Source organism: Pan paniscus, chromosome 1 (assembly GCF_029289425.2).
Source record: "Pan paniscus chromosome 1, NHGRI_mPanPan1-v2.0_pri, whole genome shotgun sequence".
In the NCBI taxonomy this organism is placed as follows: Eukaryota; Metazoa; Chordata; class Mammalia; order Primates; family Hominidae; genus Pan; species Pan paniscus.
Window position 1 is genome coordinate 136,592,868 of NC_073249.2, and position 19,975 is coordinate 136,612,842.

Consider the following 19,975-nt stretch of genomic DNA (forward strand, 5'->3'; position numbering starts at 1 on the left):
ATGTTTATGAACTGGAACTGTTTGTAGAAATGTAAAATGGTACAAGTGGTCTGTAAATTCATTTGACAGTTTCTTAAAATATTAAGATACACATCCACCATATGATCCAAACATTTTACTCCTAGGTATTTACCTAAAGTGAAATGAAAGTATTTGTCCGCACAAAAACTTGTACACAGATGCAGATAACTTTACCTGTAATAATCAAAACCTGGAAACCCAAATGTCCATCAAAAGGTGAATGGATTAGCAAATTGTGGCACATCCATATTATAGAATACTTCTTAGCAATAAAATGGAATGACATGCGTTTGATATATGGAACAACATGCATGCGTCTCAAAATCATTATGCGGGTGAAATAAGACAGATAAAAAGGAATAATACATAGAATTCTAGAAAATGCAATCTAATCTATAGTGTCAGAAAACAGCATGGAGGTCTAGGGAGAGAGGGGCTACACAGGGATATTTTGGGGATGATGGAAATGTTTGTATATTTATTGTGGTGGTTGTTTCATAGGTGTGTGCACATGCAAAACTTACTAAATTGTCTAAACGTTATATGCAGTTTGTTGTACATCAATTATTCTTCAATAAAGTTGAAGATCTGCAAAAGTGATGATGCACATACTCAGATTTTAAAACTAAAATATTTGAAACACACCAAAAAATGTAACAACTATTTCTGGAGAGCAGAGTTTATAAGTGATTTTTATTTATTTTATTTATTTATTTAGAGACAGAGTCTGGCTCTGTCGCCCAGGCTGGAGTGCAGTAGCACGATCTGGGCTCACTGCAACCTCCACCTCCTGGGTTCAAGCAATTGTCCTGCTTCAGCTTCCCGAGTAGCTGGGATTACAGGTGCCCGCCACTGCTCCTGGCTAATTTTTGTATTTTTAGTAGAGACAAGGTTTCGCCATCTTGGCCAGGCTGGTCTCAAACTCCTGACCTCAGGTGATCCACCTGCCTTGGACTCCCAAAGTGCTGGGGATTACAGGCGTGAGCCACCGTGACCGGCCGATATTTATTTTTTTCTGTGTAATTTTCTGCAATTTTCTAAATTTTGTAGTTTCCTGTGGTGCTATAACCAATCATCACAAATTGGGTCGAATAAAACAAGTGAAATTTATTATCTCATAGTTTTGGAAGCCAGAATTCTGAAATTAGTATCACTGAGCTGAAATCAAGCTGTCAGCAAGGCTGTACTCTCTCAGAGGCTGTAGGGGAGAATTTATTTCTTGTCTCTTCCAGCTTCTGGTAGCTGCCAGCATTCCTTGGCTTGGGGTCACATCACTCCAATCTTCAAAGCAAACATCTTCAAATCTCTCTCTGCTCTGTCCTTATATCACCTTCTCTCCTGTGTGTGTGTGTCAAACCTCCCTCTGCCTCCCTCTCAAAAGGATACATCTGGTTGCATTTAGGGCCCACCTGGATAATGCAGGATTTTCCCCACATCTCAAAATCCTTAACTTAATCACATCTGCAAAGACTCTTTTCCAAATTAGGTAACTTTTACAGGTTCCAGGGATTAGGAGCTATCTTTAGGGAACATTAGTCAACACCCACAGCATACATCTTGTTTGTTGCGATATTTTTGTGTTTTATTTTCTTTGTGTTTGATTCTCTATCTTGAAATTGCATAAATAATAAATGAGCATATTTTCATCATTAAAAATTCAGACATTATAAAATGTTACAAAATAGAAATCGAAGTCCACTGTGATAATGGCCAACACCATGTGAAAATAGACCTCCTTTACAGATAACAAATTCAGGCAAATTCAACTCCAAGCACTAGACTTGTGAGACCCACACAGGAGCTTAATTTAATTCACAATAACTAGTCTTAATAATTTAGTGTTCATCCTTCCAGATCCCTTACTGTAAATTTTATAAGGTATATTTGTAGTATTATATGGTTACGTACTATATGTGTGTGTAAATGTGTGTATGGGTTTCAGCTTTTAGAAATGAGAAAAATACTATTCATTTTGTTCTGCAATTTGCTCTTTTCCTTAACAGTGTTCTTGGAGATATTTTTGTGTCAATGCATAAGATTCTACCACCTTTGCATAACAGTTGACCCTTGAACAACACAGGGTTGAAATGCAGGGTTCCAGTTACATGCGGACTTTCTTTCACCTCTGCCACCCTAGACACCAAGTCCAACCCCTCCTTTCCTACCTCCTTTTCAGCCTACTCAATGTGAAGATGACGAAAATGAAGACTTTTATAATGATCCACTTCCATTTAATAAATAGTAAATATATTTCTCTCCTTGTGGTTTTCTTAGTAATATTTTTAATTTTCAATTTTTCTGGGTACATAGTAGGTGTATATACTTATGGGGTATATGAGATGTTTTGATACAGGCATGCAATCTGAAATAATCACATCATAGAAGATGGGGTATCCCTCCCTTCAAGCATTTATCCTTTGTGTTCCAAACAATCTAATTATACTCTTTCAGTTATTTTTAAATGTTCAATTAAATTATTATTGACTATAGTCACCCTGTTGTGCTATCAAATATTAGTCCTTATTCATTCATTCTAATTATTTTTTTGTACCCATTAACCATCCCCAACTCCACTTGACTCCCCTACTATCCTTCCCAGCTTCTGGTAACCATCATTCTACTTATCTCCATGGATTCGATTGTTTTGATTTTTAGATCCCACAAATAAATGAGAATTTGCAAAGTTTGTCTTTCTGTGCCTGGATTATTTCACTTAACATAATGACCTCCAGTTCCATCCATTTGTTGCAAATGACAGAATCTCATTCTTCTTTATGGCTGAGTAGTAGTCCATCGTGTATAAGTACCACATTTTCTTTATCCATTCATCTGTTGATTTAGGTTGGACATTTAGGTTGCTTCCAAATCTTGGCCATTGTGTATAGTACTGCAACAAACATAGGGGTGCATATATCTCTTCCATATGTTGCTTTCTTTTCTTTTGGGCATATACCCAGCAGTGGGATAGCTGGATTGTATGGTAGCTCAATTTTTACTCTTTTGAGGAACTTCCAAACTTTTCTCCATAGTAGTTGCACTAATTTACATTCCCGTCAACAGTGTAAGAAGGTTCCCTTTTCTCCACATTCTTGTCAGAGTATTTCATTGTCTGCCTTATGGATATAAGCCATTTTAACTGGCGTGAGATGATATCTAATTGTAGTTTTGATTTGTATTTCTCTGAAGATCAGTGATGTTAAGTACCTTTTCACATGTCTGTTTTTATGTCTTTTTAAAAGAAATGCTTATTCAAATCTTTTGCCCATTTTTAATTGGATTATTAGATTTTTTCCTATAGAGTTGTTTGAGTTTCATATATATTCTGGTTATCAATCCCTTGTCAGATGGGCAGTTTAGAAATATTTTCTCTCATTCTGTGGGTTATCTCTTCACTTTGTTGATTGTTTTCTTTGCTTTGCAGAAGCTTTTACACTTGATACGATCTCACTTGTCAATTTTTGCTTTGGTTGCCTGTGCCTGTGGGGTATTATGCAAGAGATCTTTGCCCAGACCAATCGTCCTGGAGATTTTCTCCAATGTTTTCTTGTAGTAGTTTCATAGTTTGAGGACTTTAAGTCTTTAATTCATTTTGATTTATTTTTGTGCATGGTGAGAGATAGGGGCCTAGTTTCATTCATCTGTATATAGATACCCAATTTTCCCAGCACCATTTATTAAAGAGACTGTCTTTTCCCCAGTGTGTGTTCTTAGCACCTTTGTTGAAAATGAGTTCACTGTAGGTGTGTGGATTCGTTTCTGGTTCTCTATTCTGTTCCATTGGTCTATGTGTCTGTTGTTATGCCAGTACCATGCTGTTTTTTATAACTTGAAGCCAGGAAACATGATTCCTCCAGTTTTTTTGTTTTGTTTTGTTTTTTGCTTAGGATAGTTTTGGCTATTCTGGGTATTTTGTGGTTCCATATAAATTTTAGGATTTTTTTCCTATTTCTGTGAAGAATGTCATTGGTATTTTGATAGAGATTGCATTAAATATGTATATCGCTTTGGGTAGTATGGACATTTTGACAATATTGATTCTTCCAATTCATGAGCATGAAATATCTTTCCATTTTTTTGGTGTCTTCTTCAATTTCTTTCATCAGTATTTTATAGTTTTCATTATAGAGATCTTTCACTTCTTTGATTAATTAACTCCTAGGTATTTAATGTTATTTGTAACTCTTGTAAATGGGATTATTTTTTAAATTTCTTTTTCAGTTTCTTCATTGTTGGCATATAGAAATGCTACTGATTTTCATATGTTGATTTTGTATCCTGTAACTTTACTGAATTTGTTTATCAGTTATAATGGTTTTTTGGTAGAGTCTTTAGGTTTTTCCAAATATAAGATCAAATCACCTGCAAAAAAGGATAATTTGACTTCTTTCTTTCCAATTTGGATGCCACTTATATCTTTCTCTCGTCTGATTGCTCTAGCTAGGACTTCCAGTACTATGTTGAATAACAGTGGTGAAAGTGGGCAACCTTGTTGTGTTCCAGATCTTGGAGGAAAGGTTTTCAGTTTTTCCCCATTCAGTATGATACTAGTCCTGGGACTGTGTTATGTGTCTTGAATTATTTTGAGGTATGTTCCTTCTATACCTAGTTCTTTTGAAGGTTTTTATCATAATGGGATGTTGAATGTTATCAAATGCTTTTTAGCATCAATTGAAATAATCATATGTTTTTGTCATTCATTCTGCTGGTGTGATGTATCACACTGATTGATTTGCATGTGTTGAACCATCCTTGCATCCCAGGAATAAATCCCACTTGGTCATAATGAACAATCTTTTTAATGTTTTGTTGAATTCAGTTTGCTAATATTTTGTGAAGGATTTTTGCACTTATATTCATCAGGGTTATTGGCCTGTGGTTTTCGTGTGTGTGTGTGTATGTGTGTTTACTATGTCTTTAGTTTTGGTGTCAGGATATTACTGGCTTCATAGAATGAGTTTGGAAGAATTTCCCCCTCCTCTATTTTTTGGAATAGTTTGAATAGAATTAGTATTATTTCTTCTTTAAATGTCTGTTGGAATTTAGCAGTGAAGTCTTTTGGGTTCCAGGCTTTTCTTTACTGGGATACTTTTATTATAGTTTTTATCTCATTACTTGTAATTGGTCCTTCAGGTTTTGGATTTCAATCTAGGTAGGTTGTATGTGTCTAGGAATTGGTCTGTTTCTCCTAGATTTTCCAATTTATTGGCATCTAGTTCCTTATGGTAGCCACTAATGATCCTTTGAATTTCTGCAGTATCAGTTGTAATGTCTCCTTTTTCATCTCCGACTTTATTTATTTGAATTTTTTCTCTTTCTCTTAGTCTGGCTAAAGGTTTGTCTATTTTTTAACTTTTTAAAGACCAACTTTGTTTCGTTGATATTTTGTATTATTTCTTCATTTGAATTTTATTTATTTATGCTCTAATCTTTTATTATTTCTTTTCTTCTACTATTTTTGGGTTTCATTTGCCCCTGCTTTTCTACTTCTTTAAGATGCATCTTTAGAAGTTGCTCTTCTTTTTTGATGTAACATTTATAGCTATAAACTTCTCCATTAGTACTGCTTTCACTCTAATACATAGGTTCTGGTATGTTGTGTTTCCATGTTCATGCTTCAAGAAATTTTTCAATTTCCTTCTATGTTTTTCACTGATCATTCAGGAATGACCCACTGGTCATTCAGGAATGTATTGTTCAGTTTCCATGTATTTGTATAGTTTCCAAAATTCTCTTGTTATTGATTTCTAGTTTTATTCCATTGTGGTCAGAAAAGATGCTTATTATTTCAATTATTTGAATGTTTTAAGACTTGTTTTGTGATCTACTGTGGTCTATCCTTGAGAATTATTCATATGCTGAGGAAAAGAATGTGTATTCTGTAGCTGTTGGATGAAATGTTCTGTAAATATCTATTAGATCCATTCAGTCTATTGTGCAGATTAAGTCTGATGTTTCTTTGTTAATTTTCTGTCTGGAAGATCTGTACAGTGTTGAAAATGGGGTGTTGAAGTCTCCAGCTATTATTGTATTGGAGTCCATTTCTCTCTGTAGCTATAATAATATATGCTTTATATATCTGGGTGATCCAGTATTGGGAACATATATATTTAAAATTGTGATATCCTCTCGTTGAATTGACCCTTTTGTCATTATATAGTGACTTTCTTTGTCTCTTCTTTTAGTTTTTGTCTTAAAAGTGATTTCATCTGATATGAGTATAGCTACTCCTGCTCTTTTTTGGTTTCCACTGGCATGGAATATCTTTTTTCATCCTTTTATTTTTAGTCTATGTGTATCTTTATAGGTGAAGTGTGTTTCTTGTAAGCAACAGATCAGTGAGTCTTGTTTTTTAAATTCATTCAGCCTGTCTATGTCTTTTGATTGGAGAGTTCATTCCATTTATGTTCAATGTTATTATTAATAAGTAAGGACTTACCCCTGCCATTTTGTTATGTTTTCGGTTGTTTTGTGGTCTTCTCTTCCTTCTTTCTTTTCCTCCTGTCTTCCTTTTAGTGAGGGTGATTTTCTGTGGTGATTTAGTTTCTTGCTTTTATTTTTTGTATATCCATTTTATGTTTTTTGGTTTGAAGTTTCCATGAGACTTGCACAAACTATGTGATAGCACTTTTTTTTAAACTTTTAATTCAGGGGTACATATGCAGGTTTGTTACATAGGTAAACTTGTGTCATGGAGGTTCATTGTACATATTATTTCATCACCCAGGTATTAAGCCTAGTATCCATTAGTTATTTTTCCTGATCCTCTCCTTCCTGCCACCGTCCACCCTCTGATAGACCCCAGTGTGTGTGTTCTCCTGTATGTGTCCGTGTGTTCTCATTATTTAGCTCCTAGTGAGATCATGTGGTATTTGGTTTTCTGTTCCTGTGTTAGTTTGCTAAGGATAATGGCCTCCAGCTCCATCCATGTCCCATGGGTTATGATCTTGCATAACCCATTATTTTAAGCTGATAACAACTTAGCATTTTTCATAAAGAAAAAGAAAACTGGTAAAGACTCTATGCCTTAACTTTGTCCCCCTACTTTTAACTTGTGGTTTATATTTATATCTTATCATATTGTCTATATCTTGAAAAGTTGTTGTAGTTATTATTTTTTATTGGTTTATCATTTTGTCTTTCTATTTAAGGTAAGAGTAGTTTACACACCACAGTTACAGTGTTGTAATATTCTGTGGTTTTCCTGTGTACTTACTATTACCAGTGTATTTTGTACCATCACATGATTTCTTCTTGTTCATTAACATCCTTTTCTTTCTGATTGAAGTACTCCCTTTAACATTTCTTGCAGGACTTGTCTGGTGTTGATGAAATCCCTCAGCTTTTGTTTGTCTGAGAAAGACTTTATTTCTCCTTCACGTTTGAAGAATATTTTCACTGGATATATTATTCTAGAGTAATAGATTTTTCCCTTAGGACTTAAAATATATTATGCCACTCTCCCCTGGCCTGTAAGGTTTCCTTTGAGAGGTCTTCTGCCAGATGTATTGGAACTCCATTGTATGTTATGTATTTCTTTTCTCTTGCTGCTTTTAGGATCCTTTCTTTATCCTTGACCTTTGGAAGTTTGGTTATTAAATGCCTTGAGGTAGCCTTTTTTGGGTTAAATCGCTCTGTGTTCTATAGCCTTCTTGTACTTGAATATTGATATCTTTCTTTAGGTTTGGGAACTTCTCTGTTATTATACTTTTGAGTAAATTTTCTACCCTTATCGCTTTCTCTAGCTCCTCTTTAAGGCCAATAACTCTTATATTTGCCCTTTTGAGGCTATTTTCTGAATTCTGTGCCTCACTGTTATTTATTTATTTTTCTTCTATCTTCTCTGACCCTGTATCTTCAAATAGTTTGTCTTCAAGCTTACTAATTCTTTCTTCTGCTTGATCAATTTTGCTACTAAAAGACTGTGGTGCATTTTCAGTATGCCAGTTGCATTTTTCAGCTCCAGAATTTCTGCTTGATTTTAAAAAATTATTTTAACCCTTTTATTAAATTTATCTGATAGAATTCTGAATTTCTTCTTTGTGTTATCTTTCCTTTGAGTTTTCTCAACACAGCTGTTTTGAATTCTTTGTCTGAAAAGTCACATATCTCTGTTTTTCCAGGCTTGATTACTGGTGACTTATTTAGTTCAGTCAGTGAGGTCATGTTTTCCTTGATCATCTTGATACTTGTAGATGTTCGTCTGCATATGGGCACTGAAGAGTTAGGCATTTATTATAGATTTCCTAATCTGGGCTTGTTTTAACCATCCTTCTTGAGAATATCTTGAAGATATTTAAAAGGACTTTGGTGTTGAGATCTAAGCTGGATCTGCTTTATGGGGACCCCAAGCCCAGTAGCATTGTGGTTCTTGCAGACTTGTAGTGGTATAGCACCTTGATGGTCTTGGACAATATCCAGAAGAATTCTGTAGATTACCAGACAGAGACAATTGTTCTCTTCCCTTACTTTCTTCCAAACAGAGTCTCTTTCTCTGCTCTGATCCACATGGAGCTGAGGGTAGAGTGACACAAGTACCCCTGTGGCCACCACCCCAGGACTGTAATGGGTCAGACCTGAAGCAAGCACAGTACTGGGTCTTGCTCAAGGTGTGCTGTAACCACCTTGGCTACTACCTATGTTTGCTCAAAGCCCTAGGGCTCTACAATCAGTAGATGGCAAAGCCAGCTGGACCTATAACCTTCCCTTCAGGGCAGAAAGTTTCCCCAGGCCCCAGGTGGGTCCAAAGGTGCCATCTGGGCACCAAGGACTAGAGTCAAAAACTTTAGAAGTTCACCTGGTGTTCTATTTTACTGTGGCTGAGCTGGCACTCGAACCAGAAGATGCAGTCTTTCCCACTCTTTCCTCCCTTTTCCAAAGGCAGAGGAGCCTAACTCCATGACCATTGCCACCTCATGCCCATGAGGAACCCTGTCAGACTACTACCCATATTTCCTTAAGGTCCAAGGGCTCTCAGTCAGCTTGTTGTGAATGCTACCAGTCCTGAATCTCTCCATTCAGGGCTCCCTTCTGGCCCAGGGCCCAGAAATGCCATCCAAGAATCAAGTCATGGAATCAGGGACCTCAAGAGCCTGCTTGGTGCTCTACCGCCCTGTGGCCAAGCTGCTGCCTAAGATGCAAGACTAATTCCCCTTTACTTTCCCTCTGCTTTTCTCCAGCAGAAGGAGTCTCAGCCCATAGCCACCACATCTTGGAATGTGCTGAGTCTCACCTGTAGCTAGCAAGTCTCAGAATCTCACACAAGGCCGACGATGTAGTACCTGGGTATCACTGCTGGTTATCCAGGACTGAAGGGTTCTTCAGTTAGCAGGTGATGAATTCTGCCAGGACTGGGTCATTCCCTTCAAGGCAAAGAGTTTCTTCTGGCCCAGGGTGTGTCTAGAAATGTCCAGGGACTAGGGCCTGGAAAGGGGACTTCATGACTCTGATCAGTGCCCTATCCTGCTGTGGCTGAGCTGGTATCCAAGACGCAAGACAAAGTCCTCCCCACTCTTTCATCTCCTCTCCTCAAGCAGAAAAAAAGTGGGTCTCTTTTGGAGCCACAGGCTATGCAGCCTGGAGTTAGGGGAAAGGTTATGCCAGCACTCAGTCATCCTGGCTAGTGTCTCAGTAGGTCACATTCCCCCTGCCCCAGTCCACTGTCTCTGGGTCCATTTTAGCCCTAGAACTTGCCTAGGTGTTATAGTTCTTGTGGTCTAGACCAGCTTTCAATTTATTTTGAGCCCCAGAGCACTTTAGCTCACAGTGGTGAGGCTTGCAAAAACTCAAGTTCTGACTGCTGGGATTGGCAGTTTCCCTCTGGCTAAGGGTGGTTGAAATGCATCCTCTGTGGTCTGGCGTCAGCTGAGTTTGGTCCAGTTTTTCTTTCTGCTATAACAAGGGCAGCACTGAGTTCAATGCCTCACAATTGCTGGCTCTCCCTCTCCCTAGGGCACAGAAATGCTCTTCAGACCATGCTCCTACTGCCAGGGGATGGAGAAGGCATGGTGTCAGCAATTCAAGACTGTTTTTCCTACCTCTTCAGTGTCTCTTTTGGCGAAATGAAGTGAAAATCAGGTACTGTGAGTGCTCATCTCATTTTTGGTTCTTACAAAGGTGCTTTTGTTGTGTGTGGTTAAATTGGTGTCCTTGAAGGAGGGATGATCAGTGGAGGCTTCCTTCCATTTTACCACCTTGTTCCACCTCACCTGCCTTAGTAATATTTTCTGGTTTCTAGCTTACTTTATGGTCAGAATACAATATATAGTATACATAACATACAAAATATGTTAAGTGTTATCAACTGTTTATGTTATTGGTAAGGCTTCCAGTCAATAGGTTTTTGTGGGCATCAAAAATTGCATGTGGCTTTTGGAATGTGCAGGAGATTGATGCCCCAACCCCTGAGTTGTCAACTGTATTTGATTACATAATTTATTTTGCCAGTCCCTTTTGTTGAATTGTAATTTGCTTGTTTTGCTCTTTTTGTTGTTGTTGTTGTTGTTGTTTTTTGCTATAATCATCAATGTTGCAGGAACATCCTGTTATCTGTAGTTTTGGGTACATGCACAATATCCTATACTTTAGATTCCTGGAAGTGGATTACCATGTCAAAGGATATGCACATTTTAAATTTTGATAGGTACTGTCAAGGTTTTTTTTAAAAAAATGCTATTCTAATTTATACTTCTGCAATACCATATGAGAATGTTCTTTTGCCTAAACATTTGTTACTCTGGGTATTTTTTTTTCTCTTTTTGACAATCTAATGGACGATAAGTAGTATCTTATTGTTTTAATTATTATTTCATTGGTTGTTAATGAGATTGAACACATTTTCATGTACACTGGTAATTTCTTTCTCTTTTTTGTGATTTTCCTTTTTGCATTATTTGCCAATTTTTCTATTGTGTTGTCTTTATCTTATTAATTTATAGATTTTCTTGTTAATTTATAGAAGCTGTTTATATTTTATGGATTTTAACAATTTGCCTATTATTTGTGATGAAAGTGTTGTCTCCTTGTTTGTCCCTTATCTAATACATTGGCTTATGATTATTTAGAAGTTTTAAATTTTTAGGTAGTCTGTCCATCTTTTACTTTATGAGTTATAGCTTTCTTGTCTTAGGAAGAACAACCCACCCTAAAATTTCTAAAGTATTCTTTATATTTTTACCCAGTAGTATTCATTGCTTTAAAGATTAGGAACATAAAAAGTCATCCAACATAAAAAGTCATCCAAAATAAAAAGTCATATGTCAAATAAAATGATTTTTTAGTTGTTTTTTGAGAAAGTAGGTTCCAGAGCTAGGCTCTCTGAGTTTCTTTCCAGCTGTATGACCTTGGGCAAGTTACTTAAACTTTCTATGCTTCAGTTTCTTCATCTGTAAGATGAGGTTAATGATAGTACCCATTTCATGGAATTGTTGTGAGAAATAAATGAGTTAATAGATGTCAAGTGCTTTGAATAATGTTTGACACATAAAAAACAATGTTTAAGTGTTAGCTAAAAATATGCATTGGTGGTATTACTTCCTGAATCTAAGGAGTGGGAAAAAGAAATGTATCTATTACATTGTGAACACTTATAATGTTCTGACATTAACACAGGAGCTTGTGTTCAGTGTATTATGTGGTAGATATCACCACTGAGGCTCAGAGAAGCTAAGTTACTCATTTATGGTCATATAGGTAAAACAAAGTGATTCAACTAGGGAAGCTCATGTTCTTTTACTATGATCCCTGAAGTGACCCAGGCAGAGGTCTACATACAAAGGAAGATTCTACTTTAAGGTTTGTAGCTTTGAAATATCATGAAACTTGAAGATTGCTTCTAGACCTTTATACATTAACCAAGTAACTGAAAAAAAATTATAGATGCAGGAACATGTTTGAATATAATAGCCTATATCTATTATCAATAACCTGTGATCTACCTCTCCCTGTCAAAAGAGAAATGAGAGAACCTATGTTAGCTCCTGTTAGTCACTAGTTTCTATTATTATTTTAACATTTTGTCAAAATTTTGTAAAGAGCTAATGAATGTCACACTAAGCAACTTTTGTCTTTTTTGTATCTTAAATAAATTTGTTTGATAGTCTGCACATGCTTTCGTTTTGGGGAAATGTAAGGAACCAGTCGTTGCTACTTTATCATCAAAATAAATATTGAAGCTTCCATGTATTAGTTCTTACTACAGAAGGCAGTATAACATTATGATAAACATTTCAGACTCAGGGACCAAATCACATAGGCTGAAGTCCCAGTTCTACAATTTAGTCGTGTGACATTGGTCAACATACGTAACCTCTCTCATTGATAAACTGAGAACCACTCGTTGTTTATTCCTTCATTTCTGTTACCCATTGGTTTTTCCCCAATTCTGTTAGCAACTGGATTATTTAGATGCTTACTTATTCCAAGAAGGGATGCCATAGTAGAAAGAGAGAAGAGGAAGTTGAAACAGGATTTGTGTTTTAAAATACGTTATATAGCAAATGGCATATATAATAGTATCAAAAGAAAAGGCCTTTGAGTTGAGATAGCCTGTTCTTTTAGTTTAATTTCAAAAGTCTAAGTTTTACAGGTCTCAGAGCATAATGAATTTTCTCCTCATAAACAAAACAGGCATATCTCAACCTCAGAGATATTGTGGGTCCAGGCCATTGCAATAAAGCAAATATCACAATGAAGTGAGTCACGCACATTTTTTTGGTTTCCCAGTGCACATAATAGTTATGTTTCCACTATACTGTAGTCCATTAAGTGGACAATAGTGAGTAATGCTATTGCCCACTTAATGGACTACAGTATAGTGTAAACATATTATACTGTATGTTTATATACCTCAATGACAAATATTTTATTGCTAAAATATGCTAATAGCATTTGAGCTTTCAGCAAGTCATAACCTTTTTGCTGGTGGAGGCTCTTGCCTTGATGTTGATGGCTGCTGACTGATCAGGGTGGTGGTTGCTTAAGGTTGGGGTGGCTGTGGTAATTTCTTAAAATAAGACAATGATGAAGTTTGCCACATCTATTTATACTTCTTTCACAAAAGATTGCTCTGTAGCATGTGATGTTATTTGACAGCATTTTACCCATAGTAAAACTTCTACAATTGGAGTCAATCCTCTCAAACCCTGACACTGCTTTATCAGCTAAGTTCATGTAGTATCTAAATTGTTTGTTGCCATTTCAATAATGTTCGCAGCATCTTCATCAGGAGTACGTTCAATCTCAAGAAATCACTTTGTTCATCCATAAGAAGCAACTCCGTATCCATTAAAATTTTCTCATGAGATTACAGCAATCTCGTGATTTCTGTTACATATTTGGGATCCACTACTAATTCTAGCTCTCATGGTATTTCTATCACATCTGCAGTGACTTCCTCCACAGAAATCTTGAACCCCTCGAAGTTATCCATAAGGGCTGAAATCAACTTCTTCCAAACTCCTATTAATGTTGATATTTTAACCTCCTCCCATGAATGGCAAATGTTCTTAATAGCTTCTAGAATGGTGAATTATTTCTAGAAAAATTTCAATTTATTTTGCCCAGATCCATCAGAGGAGTTACTAGCCTTATAAAATGTAGTTTTTAAATAAGACATAAAAATCAAAATTACTCCTGGATTTATGAACTATAGAATGGATATTGTGTTAGTAGGTGTGAAAACAACATCCATCTCCTTACACAACTCCATCAGAGCTTTGATGAGGTACATTGTACATGAACAGTAATGTTTTGAAAGGAACATTTCTTTTTTCTGAGCAGTAGGTCTCAACAGTGGGCTTAAAATATTTGGTAAACCATGCTCTAAACAGGTGTGCTGTCATCCAGATATTGTTGTTTCACTTCTATAGTATAGTCAGGGTTGATTTAGCATAATTTGTAAGGGCCCTGAAACTTTCAGAGTGGTAAATGATCGTTGGCTTCAATTTAAAGTCACCAGCTACATTAACCCCTAACAAGAGAGTCAGCCTGTCTTCTAAAGCTTTGAAGCCAGGCATTGACGTTTCCTCTCTAGCTATGGAAATTTTAGATGTCATTTTCTTCCAATATAAGGCTGTTTCATCTACACTGAAAATATGTTGTTTAGTGTAGCCGTCTTCATAAACTGTCTTGGCTAGATAGATTTTCTGGATAACTTGCTGCAGTTCCTATATCAGCACTTGCTGCTTCACCTTGCACTTTTATGTTATAGAGATAGCTTTTTCCTTAAACTTCATGAACCAATCTCTGCTAGCTTCCAACTTTTCTTCTGCAGTTTTCTTACCTCTCTCAGCCTTTGTGAGCTGAGGAGAGTTAAGGCCTTGCTCTGGATTAGGCTTTGTCTTAAGGGAATGTTGTGGCTGGTTGGATTTTCTATTCAGACCACTAAAACTTTCTCTGTATCAGCAATAAGCCTGTTTTGCTTTCTTATCATTTGTGTGTTCACTAAAGTAGTGCTTTTAATCTCCTTCAAAAACTTCCTTTGCATTCACATCTTGGCTAACCATTTGGTGCAAGAAGCCTGGCTTTCAGCCTGTCTTGGCTTTCAACATGCCTTCCTCACTAAGCTTCATCATTCATTGCTAGCTTTTGATTTAAAATGAGAGATGTGCAATTCTTCATTTGAACACTTAGAGGCCATTGTAAGATTATTAATTGGCCTAATCTCAATATCATTGTATCTTAGGGAATAGGGAGTCCTGAGAAGTGGAAGAGAGATGGGGGAATGGCCAGTGAGTGGAGTAATCAGAACACACACCACATTCATTGATTAACTGCACTGTCTTCTATGGGCATGGTTCATGCCACCCTAAAACAATGATGACAGTAACATCAAATATCACTGATCACTGTAACAGATTTAATAATAATAAAAAGTCTGAAATAATGTGAGAACTACCAAAATATAACACAGAGACATGAAGTGAGCACATGCTGTTGGGAAAATGGCACTGATAGACTTGCTCAAAGTAGGATTGTCACAAATCTTGAATTTGTGTTGAATCCGAGAAGCACAATAAAGCAAAGCACAATAAAATGAGGCGTGCTGTATATTGAGAATAGAAAAAAGTCAGCTTGTCACATTCTTGGACTTGGTGGAGTCCACTGGTCTGTTTGTGTGGAGGGAGAAAAATTAGAGAAAGAAAGAAGGCAGCTCGGAATCTGTTAGCCTGAGAGAAAGGCTTGTGTCCTATGCACCAAACATCTCCACCCCTGGTGAATTCTGGTACAGAGGTAGAATCTCCAGAAAGGTCTGAGTTTCTGAGAAGAGAGGACTGCATGCTCTGCTTAGGAGCAAGCATCTTGGTATTGCTGACATGCTGTGTGGCATGTGAGCAGGAGCAGGGTATCTACATACAGGGCAGACTTCATAACCAAGTGGCATGTTCAGTCACCCAGGCCTCACTCTTGATCTAATACTCTCCTGTCACCACCTTAAGACTCCTAATACTTTTTTAATAAGGAACCCATTGTGCTCATTTTGTACTTGACCTCACAATTGATGTAGCTTGTCCTGCCTGCAGAAAGGTGCCTGAAAAGGGTTGAATCCTCAGCATAGAATGAGATCAGTTATTATAATGTCCCCACCTACTGAGAGGGAGAGGTAGCTGGGAGACAGCTAACAGACCTGAAGAATCTGTGCAGTGGAGACAAGGACGATGCTATGGTAACAGCATGGACTGATGACCACAAGCCAGATGGCACAGCAGACATGTAGGTGAATGCCAGCATGGATACTACATAGTACTGAGGACCAGATGCTCCCAGTTGATGACTGGGCATCTCATAAGTGTCCCGGAACTCCTGGTCTTCCAGGGAAATATGGTGGGAGAAGTAAAATAGCCTGAGATTTTTGTTTCCCACACCCTATCCAATTGGGGCTCAAAATAAATTTAATAAAAATGACATCTCTTGCATGCATGAATGTATGGACTATAGTTTTAACTTATTATTTCATAGGTAAAGTGTGACTTATTTTACAACTGGTTTATTTGTGCATGCATTGCTATTTATGTAAGAACTATGCATCTTGCATGTGGGTGGTTTTATTTAAATTTAAAACTCATGGTTTTGTTGCTTCTACTTAATATAACAGTTTCTCCTGCTGGCAGTCAGTTTAGATATTGAATTATTTCTCAAAAGACTTTAACTGGGTAATTCTCAGGTGACCTAAACTAATTTATTGGCCTTGTAAATCTCAGACTCTTAATTTTCAACCTTCTCTTGTTAAGATATGTCCTGGAAAGCCAACATGCATTTGTTAAATTCTGAATTACAGAAGACAGACAACCATCTGGAACTGGAGAAGTGAAGGGTTTCAGAAGAGCCCTTCACATTGTGAAGCATCATTCATGTGCTCTCAGGTTTGCCTTCTGCTATAGAGGACAAAGCCAATGACAGCCACCTTGGTCTCCTCTAGCACAAAGCAGTCGAGATGACACTAGACATAAATGGGATATGTGACTTCAAAGGAATGCCATGTCTGAGGAAAATCAAACCATATATAATATAATATGAGGGTCCCCCCACCACCATGCAAGTAAAATATTTCAAAATCTTGAACTGAGATTTACATCAATGCAAAAATGTTGTTAAAGTAAGCCTTGCTTTATAGAAGATTATGTCTCCAAGTGCGGAAATCTCCAGTGTCCTTGTACATGCATGAGAACTTTTTGTCTCTGCAAATGTCCCATTCATCTTTAATAGTGTCTCTACACCTCATAGGGTGCCCCAACAGTGTGAGCACAATATCCAAAGAGCAAGTGTCAAGTAGGCATCAGCAAAGCAAGGTATAAACAGAGAAAATGAGATTGCACAGGGTGTAGGAGGATGGGAAGAAGAAATGATATAGCTTCTAGTTTACTAGATAGGGCCTATCTGAAAAAGTATTGTAGTCCAGTTTTAAAATGATAAACACATAGGGCTGAAAGGGCCCCCGAGAAGTCATCTGCTCCTTCCCCCAACCTCCAGGGAGGTTTTGTCTAAACCATTTTATACAGAGAGGTATCTGTCATGTTCTTAAAATTCTGTGGGGAAGTGCATTTGACAGCCTCTCTAGTATCCCATTATAATGCTTTATAACCACAAGTGTCAGGAAGCCCCCTCCTATACATATATATCCTTTTCTTCTCTAGCTAAAGCCCATTGTTTCCTGTTCTATCCTTAGTAGAGAAATGTTCATACATCTGGATACAGCTTCTGAATAATAATCTTTCCTATGTTTAAAGAGACATTAAGTGAACCATTTCTTTCTCTTCTTGAGACTAAATACTCCCAGAGGCTTTATCCTTTTTGCATTCACTCATTTTCCGTGTCCCTGTGAAGTTTTTGAGTCTCAAGCTGGGCTTCTTTTCTTGGCAGGAGTTTTCTTTGTGGGGGTTTCCAATGCCGAAATAGTTTTTCAGTACTACTTCTACATGATTGACTTTCAAGACTCATCCACATAAACACTGTACAATAGAGTGAGAATGTGTCACTGGATTCTGTAGAAATGTAACCGAGCATTTTCCATGCCACCCGTTTCCTAGTGAATTCAAGGGTCCCTGAATTTCCCTGGCAGAAAGCAAACTAGGATCATGAGAGATGTTGGAAGGACTGTGGGAGCTGGCTTCAGCTCATAAGGTAGGAGGAAAGTTTAATTTCTTGATGTCACATCTTTAAGAGCCTCTATGACCCCAGCCCAAATGCCCCTGAGATGATCATTTGCAAACCTGGCAACCATTTTGAGCTCCTTGACGACTATCAGCCCAGAGACTAAGAATAAAGGCCTAATTCTTTGCTTCCCCCAAAAGGCTACAGCTCTAGGAAGATTTGGACATTGCCTCCATGGGTTCTGGGCCAGCCCATGCCTCTTCTGAAAGGAGGTTTGGAGGAATAGCAGAGACAGGAAGTTGAATCCTGCCCCTGACATTCTTCCCAACCAAACAAAGCCAACACTCAGTGCTAAGGTTTGAGAATGTCCTCCAAAAGTTCAAATGTTGGAAACTTGGTTGCCATTGGGGTGGTGTTGAGAGGCAGTGCCTTTGGGAGGCGATTGGGTCATGAGGTTTCTGCCCTCATGAATGGATTAATGCTATTATCCCTGGAGTGGGTTAGTTATTGTGGGAGTGGCTTTGTTATAAAAGCAAGCTTTCTCTTACCCATACACACTCACTGTGTGATGCTGAAACCACCTTCACAAATTAAAAAAAGCCACAAGATTAAAATTGTCATGGGGCTTAAATTTTTGGTAAGATATTTTCCTTTCTCTCTTTTTCCTCCTCCATGCATGATTGCTTGCATATAGTCATTTCAACAAATGATAGTCACTAATAATTGATTATCTTCCTGTCTTAGCCCCTGGGCAGGCTGCCTACAAGATTGATGAACTTGTTTTTTCTTTTAAAGAACAATGATCCTTAGATCATGAAGACCCCCTTGATGGCTTCCAGAAGTTGGACTAGTCAAGAGAGTGCCAGTCAGCTTTGACTACCAGGGATCTCACCTTCTGCAAACTTTCCTGCTAAGCTATAGGCATAGTTACACAATAACCCACCATTGTTTCCCAGCTTGTTTTCCATAGTAACTGGCAGTTTTAAACACTATTGTAAAACCGAAGACTGGTCTTTGAGATATTTTTTAGACTTTGCCCGCAAGTAAACCAACTGACACCAACTGAACCGGTGTCCTGTGATGTTAACCAAGGAACAGACTTGGCTGGTCTTGTGACTCACCTCCTTTCTCAGGAACCAATTCAATGCATGAAGACAGCTTCAACACCCCTGTGATTTCATCTCAGACCAATCAGCATTACACATCCCCTACCTTTCTGCCTGCCAAATCATCTTTAAAATCTCTAGCCTCTGAAGTCTCTGGCAGGTGATTTTGAGAAATATCTCCTATCCTCCTTGCTGAGTTGCCTTGCAATAGTTAAACTATTTCTTCATTGCAATACTTGTTGTCTCAGTGTTCAGCTCTGTCTGGGCAGCAAGCAAGAACCTGGTCAGGCAGTAACAATGCCTTCCTCCGTGTTCTTTCCAGATGCTGGTGCCATACTCTTGGACTTCCCAGCCTGCAGAACCATGGGCCAAATGAATTTCCTTTCTTTATAAATTACCCAGTCTGTGGTAATCTATTATAGCAACAGAAAATGGATTAAGACATTTCTAATATCTGCCTTTCAAAAATCCTGCCCTGTGAAAATTTGTCTTCTTCCCTAAGTTCTCACTGTGGAATTGGATAATAGCAATTAATTAAAGCAGGGAAATGGGCATTGCTTCCAGGTACATTACAGAAATCTTTATTTTGAGGAGATAATACCAAATTTCAGTGACTTAAGCCCTAACTATGTTAGGAGCAGATAGGCCTCTTTTACAATAGTTGAAAAGTTACAAAACTTTATTACTAAGTAACTAAAAGTGCAATGTATGTGACCATATTTTATAAAATGTAAAGAAACCTAACAACAAGAAAACAACTTGATTAAAACATGGGCTAAAGATCTTAACAAGCATCTCACCAAAGAATATATACAGGTGGCACATAAGCATATGAAAAGTTGCTCCACATCGTATGTCATCAGGGAAACGCAAACTAAAACAATAATTGCATATTACTATACATCTACTACAATTGTCAAAATCCAGAACACTGACAACACCAAATATTGGTGAGGATGTGGAGCAAGAGAAACTCTCATTCATTGCTGTTGGGAATGCAAAGTGTTACAGCCACTTCAAAAGCCAGTTTGGTGGTTTCTTACAAAACTAAACATATTCTTACCGTACTATCTAATAGTCACACTCTTTGGTATTTACCCAAAGGAGTTGAAAACTTATATCTGCACAAAAACCTGCACACAGGTGTTTATAGAAGATTTGTTTATAATTGCCAACACTTGGGAATGACCAAGATGTCCTTTAGCAGGTGAATGGATAAATAAGCTATGGTACATCCAGCAATGCAATATTACTCAGTGCTA

At 37.5% G+C, this 19,975-nt stretch overlaps 1 long non-coding RNA gene across 1 annotated transcript in view; it reads left to right on the forward strand.

Moving 5' to 3' along the window:
- The first annotated feature begins 9,843 nt into the window (after positions 1 to 9,843).
- Positions 9,844 to 19,975, forward strand: part of LOC117974637 (uncharacterized) — a 111,541-nt gene continuing 101,409 nt past the window's right edge. The window contains exon 1 of the long non-coding RNA XR_004664714.1: positions 9,844 to 10,095. This is a non-coding gene — a long non-coding RNA (uncharacterized LOC117974637). The remainder of the gene's footprint in view (positions 10,096 to 19,975) is intronic.